The 13,523-nt window shown below is 44.5% G+C and overlaps 1 protein-coding gene and 1 long non-coding RNA gene across 5 annotated transcripts in view; one reads left to right on the plus strand and one right to left on the minus strand.

Moving 5' to 3' along the window:
* Positions 1-331: 331 nt before the first annotated feature.
* On the minus strand, positions 332-7,970 carry LOC115275245. Its single transcript, XR_003901439.1, has 3 exons — positions 7,481-7,970; positions 1,594-1,699; positions 332-396 (listed from the first exon to the last, which is right to left on the minus strand). It is a non-coding gene; the product is annotated as an uncharacterized LOC115275245 (long non-coding RNA).
* KBTBD12 (kelch repeat and BTB domain containing 12) overlaps positions 6,791-13,523 on the plus strand; it is a 65,529-nt gene continuing 58,796 nt past the window's right edge. The window contains exons 1-2 of one of the 4 annotated variants that reach the window (XM_029918916.1): positions 6,791-7,198; positions 8,843-9,012. The gene's annotated coding sequence lies outside the window, so the exon portion shown is untranslated. The remainder of the gene's footprint in view (positions 7,199-8,842; positions 9,013-13,523) is intronic. The other 3 variants (XM_029918914.1, XM_029918917.1, XM_029918915.1) reach the window with 3 other exon arrangements.

Genomic DNA, 13,523 nt, shown 5'->3' on the forward strand with positions numbered 1-13,523 from the left:
TTCACGACCTTTAAAAAACCCTCAGATCTATTAGGTTGAGCGCACAGTCTCGAACACCTGTGGGCTACAGGCTGCATTGTCTGAGTACTACTGCAGGCATGGGGAAGCAGGGCTTCCCCGTGCTTCCCCGTGATGCATTCTTAAAGTGCAAGACCCTCCAAAAGAAATACCATCCAGTCTCTCCCTCAAGACAGGATGCGATAAATATTAACAGGAAGAAATGCATTTCTGCCCCATTTTCAAGATCTTTGGGGAAGGGAATTTCCATTTAATAACACATACCTCATCAGGGAAAATGACGTGGAGTTACTTGGTTTGTGAAAGCCCTTGTTCACATCTGTTAGTTGTTTTCATTCCTCCCCCGAATAAAATGGGCGTGAGATCTGGTCAGAGTGGCTAAAATGAACAAATCAAGAGTCTATAGCTGCCGGCGAGGATGTGGAGAAATGGGCACCCTCCTACACTGTCGGTGGGAATGTAAACTGGTGCAGCCGCTCTGGAAAACAGTGTGGAGGTTCCTCAAAAAACTTTCACTAGAACTTCCCTATGACCTAGCAATAGCACTGTTAGGGATTTACCCAAGGGATACAGAAGGGCTGATACATAGAAGCACATGTACCCCAATGTTCATAGCAGCACTGTCAACAATAGCCAAAACATGGAAAGAGCCTAAATGTCCATCACCTGATGAATGGATCAAGAAGATGTGGTATATGTATACAATGGAGTATTACATGGCAATGAGAAAGAATGAAATCTGGCCATTTGTAGCAAAGTGGATGGACCTCGAGGGTGTCATGCTAAGTGAAATAAGTCAGGTGGAGAAGGACAGATACCATATGTTTGCACTCATAGGTCTAACAGGAGAAACCTAACAGAGGACCATAGGGAGGGGAAGGGGGAAAGAGAGTTGGGGAGAGTGAGGGACACAAATCATGAAAGACTATTGAATACTGAAAACGAACCAAGGACTGAAGGGGGCGGGGGAAGGGAGGGAAGGGGGTGATGGTCATGGAGGGGGGCACTTGTGGGGAGAGGCACTGGGTGGATATGGAAACCAATTTGACAATAAACTATTATAAATTTTTAAAAAATGGGTGTGAGGTACATGCATTATCACCTTGCTTATTATCATACTTCAAGAGTCTGCATTACATGAGGCCATGAGGCCTTCAGAAGCAGAGCCAGGTTAGCATACCAGGTGTCCCATCCCCAGCCCCACTTTCCTGTCACTTCCCAGCTTCACCCCTGGGTCACCCCTATCAGTGAATGTCCCCTGACCATCTATTCTCTGGAGGGCCTGAGGCCGGCATGTGAATGTGCCACAAAGGTGAATGGGACAGAGCCCTTGGCCTCCGAGAGCTCTGGGGCTTGATGGGAAAATATGACAGGTGTATACACCTGCAACAGTGTCAAGTTCTGTAGGGCGGCACCATGTGACAGCCATAGGCAACAATGCACTGAGCCCTTCAGACCAGAAAAGCCAGTAAGGACAATAAGATGAAGGTGTGGCAACTGCCAGGACCCACCCTCCCATGCCCACAGGTGCTGAGCCTGAAGCTGCAGGCCAGAATGTCCTGCCCTTACACTTACCTCCTGCCCTCTTGGGGGTGGTGGCTTAGATCCTCACCGCCCATAGACCTTGACCTCAGGATGAGGAGGTGTGGCAACACATGTCCCAACCCTCCAACTGTAAGAGCTGGAAAGTACACAAAAAAAATTTTTTGTACAGATAATTTATTTTGAGAGAGGAAGAGGGAGCAAGTCAGGGAGGGGCAGAGAAAGAAGGACAGAGAGAACCCCAAGCAGACTCTGTGCTGTCAGCACTGAGCCCGATGTGGGGCTTGAACTCGTAAACTGTGAGATCATGACCTGAGCTGAAACCAAGAGTCGAACTCTTAAGCGACAGAGACACCCAGGTGCTCCCCGCCCCAAATTTCTTTTTATTAAACTTCCATTTCTCAGACCATCTAGAAGTCAGGTGACCTGGTTTCTGTCAATCACAGGCATCCACAGGACACCTGGAGGTGGAGGGGGATCAAGTCACCTCAAGGTGACTCCAGGTCCTCTGGCAAGCTGGGGAGGTTTCTGAAGTCCATCCCCTCACAGTGCAGAACAGCAGATGACAGGAGCACTTCTTCTGACTGTTGCCCTGGAACACAATGCCGCCCAACCCCCCCCCCCCCCCCCCCAGCGCTCTAATATCCAAGCCTGATCCAGGGGCACTGACACACTAGCCAGATTGAATTCCACTACCTGCACCAACAGCTCTGACCCACTTACTCGTTCTTTCACTGCACAGATAAGTACCGAGGACCGATTGTGCGCCAGGCACTTTTGCAAGTACTGAGGATCCAGCAGTGAGGGAGAAGGACATACTGCCTGGCCTCAAGGGGCTAACATTCGGGGCGAGAAGGGAACCAGCCACAGACAAGACAGATGTCGATGGTGTGAAACAGTAGTGGTTTCTCTGGCTCCTGTTTCCTAGCTCTCCTTTTCAAGTTGCTCTTTGCTGCTTTTGCTAAAACTAAAGCTGAATGAACAATCTCTAGGGGCTCCTGGGCAGCTCAGTCTGGTTGAACTTGATTTCACTCAGGTCATGGTTTCAGGGTTCATGGGCTCAAGCCCTGCATTGGGCTCTGCACTGAGAGTGTGGAGCCTGCCTGGGATTCTCTCTCTCCTTCTCTATCTGCCCCTCCTCTGCTCACATGTGCTCTCTCACTCTCTCTCAAAATAAATAAACTTAAAAAGAAAACAAAGAGCAATCTCAAGGTTCTGTGCATTCCATCCCCCATAGGGTGGTGACAAACCACTTCTGCTATTGCTCATTTTTCTGCACCAGACTTTGTGTATGCCAGGCCCTCCGTTGCTACAGTCCACAAGCTACAGTGTGGGTGAAATACTACTTCAGCAATGTCAACATGTTCTAGTTGTAGTTCCCATGCCGCCAGGATGGCCAAGCCTTCCCTTTCCCCAGAGTCCCATCTAAGTTCTAGGGCACAGGGGTGTCTAACCAATGTGCTAGAGTCAGGCAAAGGGGCATGCCTCCCCCTGCTCCAAGTCTGCCACCTATCTATACTGGCCCATGGAGAGGTCTCCTGCTCCTAGGTCCTTGGTCTTGCAAGAGTCTCCATGTGCCTGTCTGCATGGGCCTCTCTGGTTCAGGGGCTTTCTTCACCACTAGGCCCTGTGGGCCATGCAGGCCTCTGGAAGGGTTACCCGAAGCTCTTGCTATCTGGCTGCCTCCCCGCAGCCCTTCTCAGGGAAGGAGACATCAGCTCCCTGTCTTCTCAGATCTTGCGAACCTCCCCACACTTTGTCTGGCCACATAGGGCATGGGTCTTCTCTAGAACTTCTCCAGAGACCTCTTTGTTCTCAGCTGGGAAAAGGGGTATGGGAAGAAGATCATTAACATCATTTAGGTTTCCTCCTAATAATTCATCCCTTTCATGAAAGAACCTAAGCTTCTGGAATCAAAAGAGAGTGTTTCTTTAATTTCCCTCCCACCAGGTTTTCTGAGGTCTTGATTCCCTCACCCCCAGAAGGCAATGAGCCTAGAGCAGTTTTAACTTGGAAATGGCATTGAGGAGCAAAGCATCATAAGGATATATGCTGAAGGAAGGAGAGTGGGAAGAAACAGGTAATATTTCAAAAATATCACTGCATGGATGGGAACATACAGCAGAAGAACTACAGCAGGAAAGTAAAAATGAAGACATGGAAAGGCAAAGAAAACTAATCCATGAATGGGTACACTCCCCATTCATCACTCGTGTGGCAGGCTGTTTTGGAGGTTGGATTAAGTCTGAAATAATCAGGTTGGCTATTCATTTTTTCACTTCAAAGAGTCGTTTCCTCCAATCAAAGAACTGATCAAGCCAAGTTATACACATAGTTCAAGATAGGAACCAGTATGCTGTGTCAGGAACAGTCGTTCAGATGTATGTACTTTTCCTGTAACAGGTGAAGAGGTCATGGGGCGCTAGTGGATATGTAGGGAGAAGAGTGACTTCTCAGGGCACCCTGGTGGCTCAGTCGGTTGAGCATCTAACTTCAGCTCAGGTCATGATCTCACAGTTTGTGAGTTCAAGCCCCACGTTGGGCTCTGTGCTGACAGCTCAGAGCCTAGACCTGCATCTGATTCTGTGTCTCCCTCTCTCTTTGCCCCTCCACCACTCATGCTCTGTCTCTGTCTCTCCAAAAAGAAAAACAGAACATTAAAAATTAAAAAAAAAAAAAAAGAAAAGTGACTTCTGTATCAAGAAAAAGCTGCCCAGAGGCAAATCACAATGAAAAGAAGCCAGTCACTGGTAGATGAACTTCAAGGAGAAATAAATTAAACCAACATCGCAAAATATACCCAAAGGAATAGGGAAAGCAACTCAGCATTGTAAGAAAGTGAAGGCTGAAAATGAAGCAGTAAGTCACTGATAAACAAATATTTATATATAATCGATTCAAAAAGCATGTTCCTTAAAATAAGTTTTTGGTTAATATATTTCATAATATGAATCCTTTCTTTTTTTTACTGTTTTTATTTATTTTAGAGAGAGAGAGAGAGACAGCATGAACAGGGGAGGGTCAGAGAGAGAGGGAGACACAGAATCTGAAGACAGGCTCCAGGCTCTGAGCCAGCTGTCAGCACAGGGCCTGATGCAGGGCTTGAACCCACGAACTGTGAGATCATGACCTGGGTCAGACACTAAAGACTGAACCACCCAGGTGCTCCTAACAATCCGTTCTTAATGGTCTGGGAAATCATCTGAAAATCAGCTAAAGTCTCTGAGAGCCCAGCTTCCAACTTAACCTCTTGATGGACCAGAAGCCCTGGCCCTTCATACCATGTTCCACTTCTCCAGAGACAAATGAAACAGGTGAAATAAAATAACCACGTAGGAAATCAAACAGGGTTTTTAGAGCAAGCTGAGAAAGATTCATTAGCTTCACATAATCATCTGGTAAACAAAACCAGAAGCAGGAATAGACTTAGGTGTAGAAGGACCTGAATGGGGCTCTCAGATCAAGAGACTGGGAGAGAGGAGTTTTATCAAAGAACTATAATATGTACATGTAACTACAAATGCATTGGAAGGATTGACATGAGCTTCTAAAATGTTTTAAGGAATTTTACTTATCAACATGAAATGTGTTTTGTTTTAAATATGGTATATGAACAGACACACACATACACAATGGAATACTCAACTTTAAAAAGAACAAAATATTCATACAGGCTATTACATCAATAAACCTTGAGGATATTATGCTAACTGAAGCAAGCCAGACTCAAAAGGACAAACACCGTGTGATTCTATTTATATGGGCTACCTGAAATAGGCAAATTCATAGACACAGAAAATGGAATAGAGGTCTTCAGCCCCTGGGGGGGGGTAGGAGAGGGAGAGAGGGGGAACAGGGAAGCAAGGTGAGAATGGGGAGTTATAGTGTAATGGGTATAGAGTTTCTGCTTGGGAAACTTTTTTTCTTTTTGATGAAAAAATTCTGAAAATGGTTAGTGGAAATGGCTGCACACCATTGTGAATGTATTTAATGCCACAGAATTATACCCTTAAAAATAGTTAAAATGGTAAATTTTATGTATATTTAACCATAACTTAAGTTAAAAAAAAAAAAAGAAGAAGAAGAAGAAGAGTAGCAAACAGTTAGTGCAAAGTGCACCCTGAGAAAGACTCAGCTCTGTTTCCTGCTTTGAAAAGGGAGGAGGGGCCATGAGCTGCAGAGAGAATGAGAACAATTAATAGACGCTGGAAAGGCAAGAAAACAGATTTCTCCCTTAGAGCCTCAAAAAAAAAAAAAAATTATAGCCCTGCGGACACTTTGCTTATAGCCCAGGGAGACCCATTTTGGACTTCTGACCTCCAGAACTACGAGAAACAAATTTGCCTAAGATTACAACTTTGTGTTACCACCACCAAAAACAAATTTTGTTTCGTTCTCAACTGGATGACCTAATACTACTGCCTAATCCACACAGTAAAATATTCAGTTAACACTTGTCAGCATGGAACATTCCTCCTCCCCGCACTAGCCCCAAACCTGGGCATAACCAAGGAGTCTTTTCTTAGGCTTCTAGGACACCTCCCATTTGAGGATGAAGGTCAGGGAGCTCCTGGTCTCCAGGCAGACTTGCCAGATGTACCAAATACAAGAACAGAACACAAAACAAGAACAACAACCAAAACCAAAACCAAACCCCAAAACTCCCACATGAAGTATTTCGGACATATACTTAAAAACCTGTTGGTTGAGAATCTAAAATTTACTTAACTGGGCATCCGGTATTTTTTCTGGCAACCCTACTCCTTAGCCATATTTGGTGAGCCCATACATAGTGGATTTGGGTCGTTTTGCATTTGTTTTTAAAGAGTAAACGGAGACGTGTCATTTCTAAAAAACCCCATTTCTAGATTCTCTTTCTCGCCTAATTCCGGAGGACCTTCAGCCACCCTGGCACGCGGATCTACGCGGGAAGACCCGCGCAGGCGCAGAGAAGCGGGGGGGTGTGGGGGGGGGGCGGCGGCGGGCAGCGGATGGCCGTTGCGGAGCCTCGCAGACAGCCCGCGCAGGCGCAGAGCGGCCCATCCCGGGCGGCCCAGGGTAAGCACCTGTCACATTAAAGGAGGTGTCAGCGCCCTCCCTCCCCCTCCGCGGGGCGCTGGCCTTCGGTCTCCGGAGCTCCCAGCGCCGTCTATTTATATCGCTGGGCCCTCACAGGTCCATATTGGGCAGTGCCTGCCGGGCAAGCCCGCCGGCCGCCCCGCCCCGGCACTGGCCACTTGGCCACAGGGCCAGGTCGCAATGACATCGCTGTGGCCTCTGCGGAGCCAGTGGGGCCGTGCCTCAAGCCAGGGGGGCAGCAGCTCATAAGTAACGGTGACAGAGGAAACAGGGGTCCCACTCGAGGCCTTCTTTCTGCTCTAAGGACCAGGCCGGAGTTGGGGTCAGCCTCCCAGTCCCTGGCACTTGCAGGGCCTTCTGCGCTTCCCTCCGGTGGCCGCGGGGCCAGCATCTGTCTTCACAGCTCAGCCCAGCATCCGCTTTCCAACAAGACCGTCTCTGCCCAGCCAGGGGTCTCTCCCCTCCTTCATGTCACAGCATCCACTGTCCTAGCATTATCGTTCTCTGAATCGTCCACGTTACCGTTTGCCTCCCTCCCTAGACTGCAAGCTCCGGAAAGGTAGGGACACTTCGGTCTCTCCCATTTCTGGTTGTCTGCCTAGAGCTATGAATAGTGCTTGGCACTTTCAAAAGCTTCTGTAAGCATCAGAAGTATCCCCAGGCAACTCTCTGAACTTGAAAGCCAGGAAAATAATTGCCCTACATCCCCCCCCCTTGTGATTCTTAAGAGGAACTAATGAGCTACTATATAATGCATATTAAAGCGCTTTGAAAAGTATAAAATGCCCAGAGAATGCAAAACAGTGTGAACTCCTCCAAGGAAAGACAAAAGGAAACTTACCTTATTTAGCTTTATCACTCGTAGGCCTGGTGGTTATTAAACATCTAGTGTGTGGGACGCATTATTGCTATTAAGTGAATCAGGTGTTTTTCCCTACTTGTGGAAGACTCAGAGCGCATTTAGTGTGGTGCAGGTATTCTGAGCCATCTTCTACCAGCCTCTGCGCCTTGTGGTGATGCTGGGGCAAAATAAGGTGTGGGGATGGAACGGGGAAAGCCAGGGGTCACAAACAGTGGCTGTAGGATAACTCTACAGCCAGAGGAGAAAGGCAACAGGGTGAGAAGAATTGTAAATGAGGACACCCAGGTCCCAGTGAAAGGATAATGGGGGCTGGGGAATGGAGGGTAGACGTGCCATCTGAGATGTGGCGATAGACTACTCAGGTCCTGTGCGTCATTGTCGCCGTGGGAATAAAGGGCCCCCTGTTGCCATCTCTTCCATTGTTTTCAGTAGATGCTCCAATGTGTCAGTTTTGCCTGTTGACCGTTAATTTGAAAAAAAAAAAAAAAAAAAAGTCTTTGAGCAGCCAATTTGTGATCTCTGGCTTCAGTTCTCTAAAAACTGGAGCCAAATTCCTGAGAGCACGTGGTCCCGGAATTCATTCTGAAAGTAGAAGTGAGAAGTGGGTGTCACAGTGCTTCAAGTTTTAGGCAAGGAAATCAAGGTAATGATTCTGGGTCATTTGCTTGACGTGGACAATAGTTTGGCAACTTGAAGAATCAAGCACAACTTTTCAATGTAGGGGAAAAAAAATCTTCAAGATCGTGGTTTATTAACAAAACCAGAAGGAAAAAAGGTTATCATGAACTTATAATTTAGGACTAAGCAAAACATTCACATAATTGCAGAGACCTTAGTTGAGCAACTCTAATATACCAGGCATCATCACCGACAGATGTTAAGAATATGGAAATGATTAAAACATGAGCCCCCTACCTCAACGTGCTCATCATTGGATAAATAAATTGCAGTAACAACACTGAAACAATTACTGTGTTCAAGGTACAAGCAAGGAAAGGCAGAGAAGGCTTCGCGGAGAAAGTGATGTCTGAGCTAAGTTTTGAAGACCACTTGCATTTTTTCAGGCGGAGCAGGGGGGAGGGGGAGGAGGATATTCCAGACAGAGAGGACACCGTGTGCAAAGGCATTTGTGTGCGTCAGAGTTGTTAGTGGGTTGGTACTCCTAAAAGATGGGAAAGTATGAGGCAGGAAAGCCAGGAGATGAGGCAGGAAAGGTTGGAAGAGGCCAGATTGTGAAGGGCCTCATGATGTTAGAAGAGGTGTGGCGGTTCTGAAAATAAGCTAAGGATAACTTTTTTATTCTTATTACTGAAGTATGTCTGATGTACAATGTTCTGGTAGTTCCAGGAGTACACATAGTGAATGGACAGTTTCAGACATGAGGCAGTGCCCACCGTGATCAGCGCAGTTCTCCAGTTTTATCCCCCCCTTTGCTCTTCCTGACGGCAACCCTCTCCTGAGTTGGGAGCTTTATACGATGACCCTTCATGTCTCTATATTCCACTTCAGTGGTATGTATATAACGTTCTTAACTTTTCATTTTGAAGTAATTCCAAACTCACAGGAAAGTTTGAAGAATGGTATAAAAAACTTCCCAAATACGCTTTCCCAGATTTACCATTTGCTTATATTTATCTTGCAGACTGTATCGTTTATATTTTCTATTTTAAACATGATTTCAGTGGGATGTCGCACATTCCTCTGCAGTCTTTCGTACATAGCACAGTGTCTGGGAGAGTCACTCATGTTGAAACATGTGGCTCTAGTTCATTCTTTGTTTACACTGTGCAGAATTCTCTTGAGTGAATATACTGCCATTCTCATGTTAATCGATACTCTGGTTATTTCCAAATGTTTACCATTTCAAGCAGTGCCACTATGAAATTTAAACTAGTTTTGACTTCAACACATGGAAGCAAGGTCATGTATCACTTGTGATTTAGGAGAAGAAAATGTACAGAGTATAAAATTAAACATTGTAAAAGCAAATCACTGGCAGTTTGAATTAACATTTTTATGCCACATTAAAATTTGTAGCAGTCCATCTCTCAAAACTAAATATACTGGACATGGGTATAACTGCATTTTGGATTTGCAGAGTAATTAGGCTTTATTCTTGTGATTTGTATTTATCTTTGCTGCTCGTTTTTTCTCTATTATTATGGGTACTATTAATATAAATGTACCAGTTCAGTCTTCTATAAATTGGAGCAGAGAATAATTTCCCATTGATATCATTGAGAACATTTATACAGTTTTGTTTTGCTGATGAAAGGAGAATGCCCTCTCTCCTCATTATAAGAAAAAGTTGCTGTCAGCTCCCTTTTATTTACAGAGCTGTGTCTGTACCCACAAGCAATTGATGTGTGGACCCAAACATCATTATTATTAGAAAATAATTTGTACAGGTGTATCCTGCTTCAGCTTTATCGAGTAGATTTTACCAAGCAAATTACGTGTTATGCATGCATGACCTTATTTAATTCTCTCAACCATTATATAATTCTCAAAGCTAATCTCCAGTTGGAAGACTGAACGAGGCTAAGAAACTTGCTCATGTTACTAGATTTAGATAGAGCAGGGATGCAAACCCAGGCCTCAGTAACCCAGCCAAAGCCCGCATTGCTAGCCTCTGAGCCACACTTTGATACACTACCATAAAATAACTATGATTTCCATTTATTGAGCCCTTGGATGCCAAGAACTAACCTAACTACCTTATTTATATACATTATACCCGTTATTGAACATACCAAGTTTTCAAAGGTTAAATAATTTTAGGATTATAGCAAGTAAGTAACTAAACAGATTCAAAGCCAGGACTGATCTCACTTCAAAGCCATCTCAGTTCAATGCCAATATCTTCTCTGCACCTTAGCCGTACAGGAAACAAAGCTGAGAATGTCTTTGAAGGATGGTGGTGAGTTTAACTGCTTGGGTATTTTTCAGTATTTCCATCAGCAAAGCATTTGGCCTATAAATCCATAGAAATTTGAGTATATTTTAGGAGGTGTATAAAAGATAAGTGGAAGGAGAGGATACTTAAATATTTACATACATCTAAAAAATGCATAAATGTTTCTTCATAGTGTTTGTAACAGTTACTTTTGTTTTAAAAGTGTTTGTTGTTGAAGCCAGTGTTTGGGGCAGATAAGCTGCATCCAAATAAAGTATTTAGGCAAGAAACTGATTTCCATTTGGGAACCTTGGGGACAACCAGATGGTCATTTTAAAATAGGGATCTGCCCGTTACCCTTCTCAGAACTCCTCAGCTGGGTTTAAACAGAGAAGTGGATATCCGGCACCCAGATGGGGTACTGTCCTAGTCATGATCTAGAAAACGGATTTATTTATAACAGGAGCAGAAGCTGTTGACCTGTGGCCTGCTTTTATATAGCCCATAAGCTAAGAATGGATTTTATAATTTTAAATAGCTTTTAAAAATCAGAAGAACGTTGGGGCGTCTGGGTGGTTCAGTTGGTTAGGCCTGGGTCATGATCTCGCCTTTCAGGAGTTGGAGCCCCATGTCAGGCTCTGAGCCTGTTTCAAATTCTGTATCCTCCCGCACCTCTCTCTCTCTGTCCCTCCCCCACTCATGCTGTGTGTCTCTCTCTCAAAAATAAACATTAAAAAAAAATTTTTTTAATCAGAAGAATGTTTCATGACACATGAAAATGTATGAAATTCGGGGCGCCTGGGTGGCTCAGTCGGTTAGGCCTCCAACTTCGGCTCAGGTCAGATCTCACGTTCGTGGGTTCGAGCCCCGCATCAGGCTCTGTGCTGACAGCTAGCTCAGAGCCTGGAGCCTGCTTCCGGTTCTGTGTCTCCTCCTCTCTCTGCCCCTCCCCCTCTCATGCTCTGTCTCTCTCTGTATAAAAAATAAATTAAAAAAATATTAAAAAAAAAAAAAGAAAATGTATGAAATTCAAGTTTCAATAGCCCTAAAACATTTTGCTGGCACACAGCCAGGCTCGTTTGTTTCTGTATTGTTTGTGGGTGCTTTTGCATTACAATGGCACAGTTAGGCCAGAGACTGCAGAGCCTACAAGAGCCTGAAATATTTACTCTCTGGCCCTCGTTTACCCGCACTTGGACTTGCACAAGAGGGAAGGGTTAAGAGTGCAGACTTTGAAGTTAGATGGAACTGGGTTCAGGCCTCCGTTCCTGCACCTCTCAAGTGTTGTGGCCATTTAATGAGAAGAGGTAAACTCAGAGGAGTGACGGAGTGATAGTTGCCTTCTATCAAGAATACATGAAGACAGCTAGAAGTTTCCATGTTTCTTTTACTTGACAGTATAATAATAGAACACATAAGAATATAACAAAAGTGAAATTTTACAAAATACATAACTGCAAGTATCTTAGGCAACCTTTTCTTGACATTTTTGCCCATGCCACTTCTACCATAAGGACCCTTGAGTGTCCGTTCCAGCAGTCCCAATTCAAACAGATTCAAACAGTACAGGAAATGGTTTGTCACTGAAACCTGAAAAATGCAGATGTAAAGCATGGTTCAAGCTGGTTGCTCCGCATTCTCAGCCTTCTTCCCTGTTAGCTTTGTCCTCGGGCTGACTTACGGAGACATGATCTAGACCTCTCATCTACATGACATGTGGACACCCCCAACCACTGAACCAGAGATGGGAGCTTCACGCTATTGAACCAACTTCAGGTTTCACACCGGCCCTGAACCAGTCACAGCAGCCCTACCCCATCGGCTCCAAGAAAAAGCAGATTGGATGCTGGGGGAAACCCAATATTGTCCCCTGTAAACGCGTTTATAAAGAAAACAAATGTACTATACCAGTTAGTCCATCTTTTAGCCCTCTCTGAAACTAACGATGCCTGTGTTTTCATTAAGGTAGTCCCACGCCACCAAGCTCAACAAGGGTGGTTTGGTTCCGGCCTTAAGGATACAAAACCCTAGGGTTGTGGCCATAATGTTTGGGTCCCTAGCATTCATTATACTAGATCTGGTGACCCTATCTGGAATCTGCTCTTGGCTTTCCAGCCCTGGTATTGATTAGCCTCAGAGTGATTCTTACGTATCAGTACAAATAGAATAGTAGAAATTTTCTAATACTTATTTCCTTCAGAGGAAACATTTCTGGTTTTTAGCTCAAAGTAACAGTTTTCATCTATAAAGTTGACTGATGTATTTATGTACAAAGAAGCCCACATAATATTATTTGGGCTCCCTATAACATGTTGTAGGAGAGCTCAGAAATGTGATGACCTCTCAATTACTGATAATTGGATTCTCTTTGTAAAATCAGAAACAAGTGAAGGTAAAAAGCAAAAATTCCCTTTCTACCTGCAAGGCCTCACAAAGGAAGTCTTAAGCTTTTATGGGAGTAAAGTGGAACCGTTAATGCTGGAAACTCTGGCAAAGAGGGTTTCGTTCCTATTTCAAGTCTGTACAGTCTCTTAGATTGGCTGATGGTTATGATTCTACACACTCCAACACAGTGATTTTTAGGTCTTATAGTTGCCACATATACTTAAACATTCCTGTCATGCCTAACACTTGTTTCCTGAAACGAACTTTCATTCAACACTGGAAAAAAGGGTCCTTTCTCATTGAGACACAGTGAGAATTGGGATGGAGAAATCTCATGGAGATTGGATAGGATTACAGAAATGTAGAAAATTTACAACCTTTGCGGCTGACAAATCATGATCCATGATGAAATAATCACCTCCCTTCCTCTCTTAACTCCTAGTACTAACTTTTCTACCATTGTTCATTCGTATTGCTTACAACATATAGCCAAGTAAGAACTGCAGAGGGTGACGGGGCCTGGAGATCTGCTGACTCTAGGACAGCCTTCTTTAAATCCAAACAACTAGTTAACTCTCTCAAAATACCCTGTTTCCATTCCTCTGGGCAAGGTAAAGACAGACAACCAGCTTAAAGAGACTTCTAATTAGGCCAGTGCTTTTTAAGAGTGGAAGTGAGTCCATCTACATATGATAAAGAAGAGAACCAAGGGAAGCTGAGCAGGCAGTGGGAATAGAGACA

Source organism: Suricata suricatta, chromosome 12 (assembly GCF_006229205.1).
Source record: "Suricata suricatta isolate VVHF042 chromosome 12, meerkat_22Aug2017_6uvM2_HiC, whole genome shotgun sequence".
NCBI classification, from domain to species: Eukaryota; Metazoa; Chordata; class Mammalia; order Carnivora; family Herpestidae; genus Suricata; species Suricata suricatta.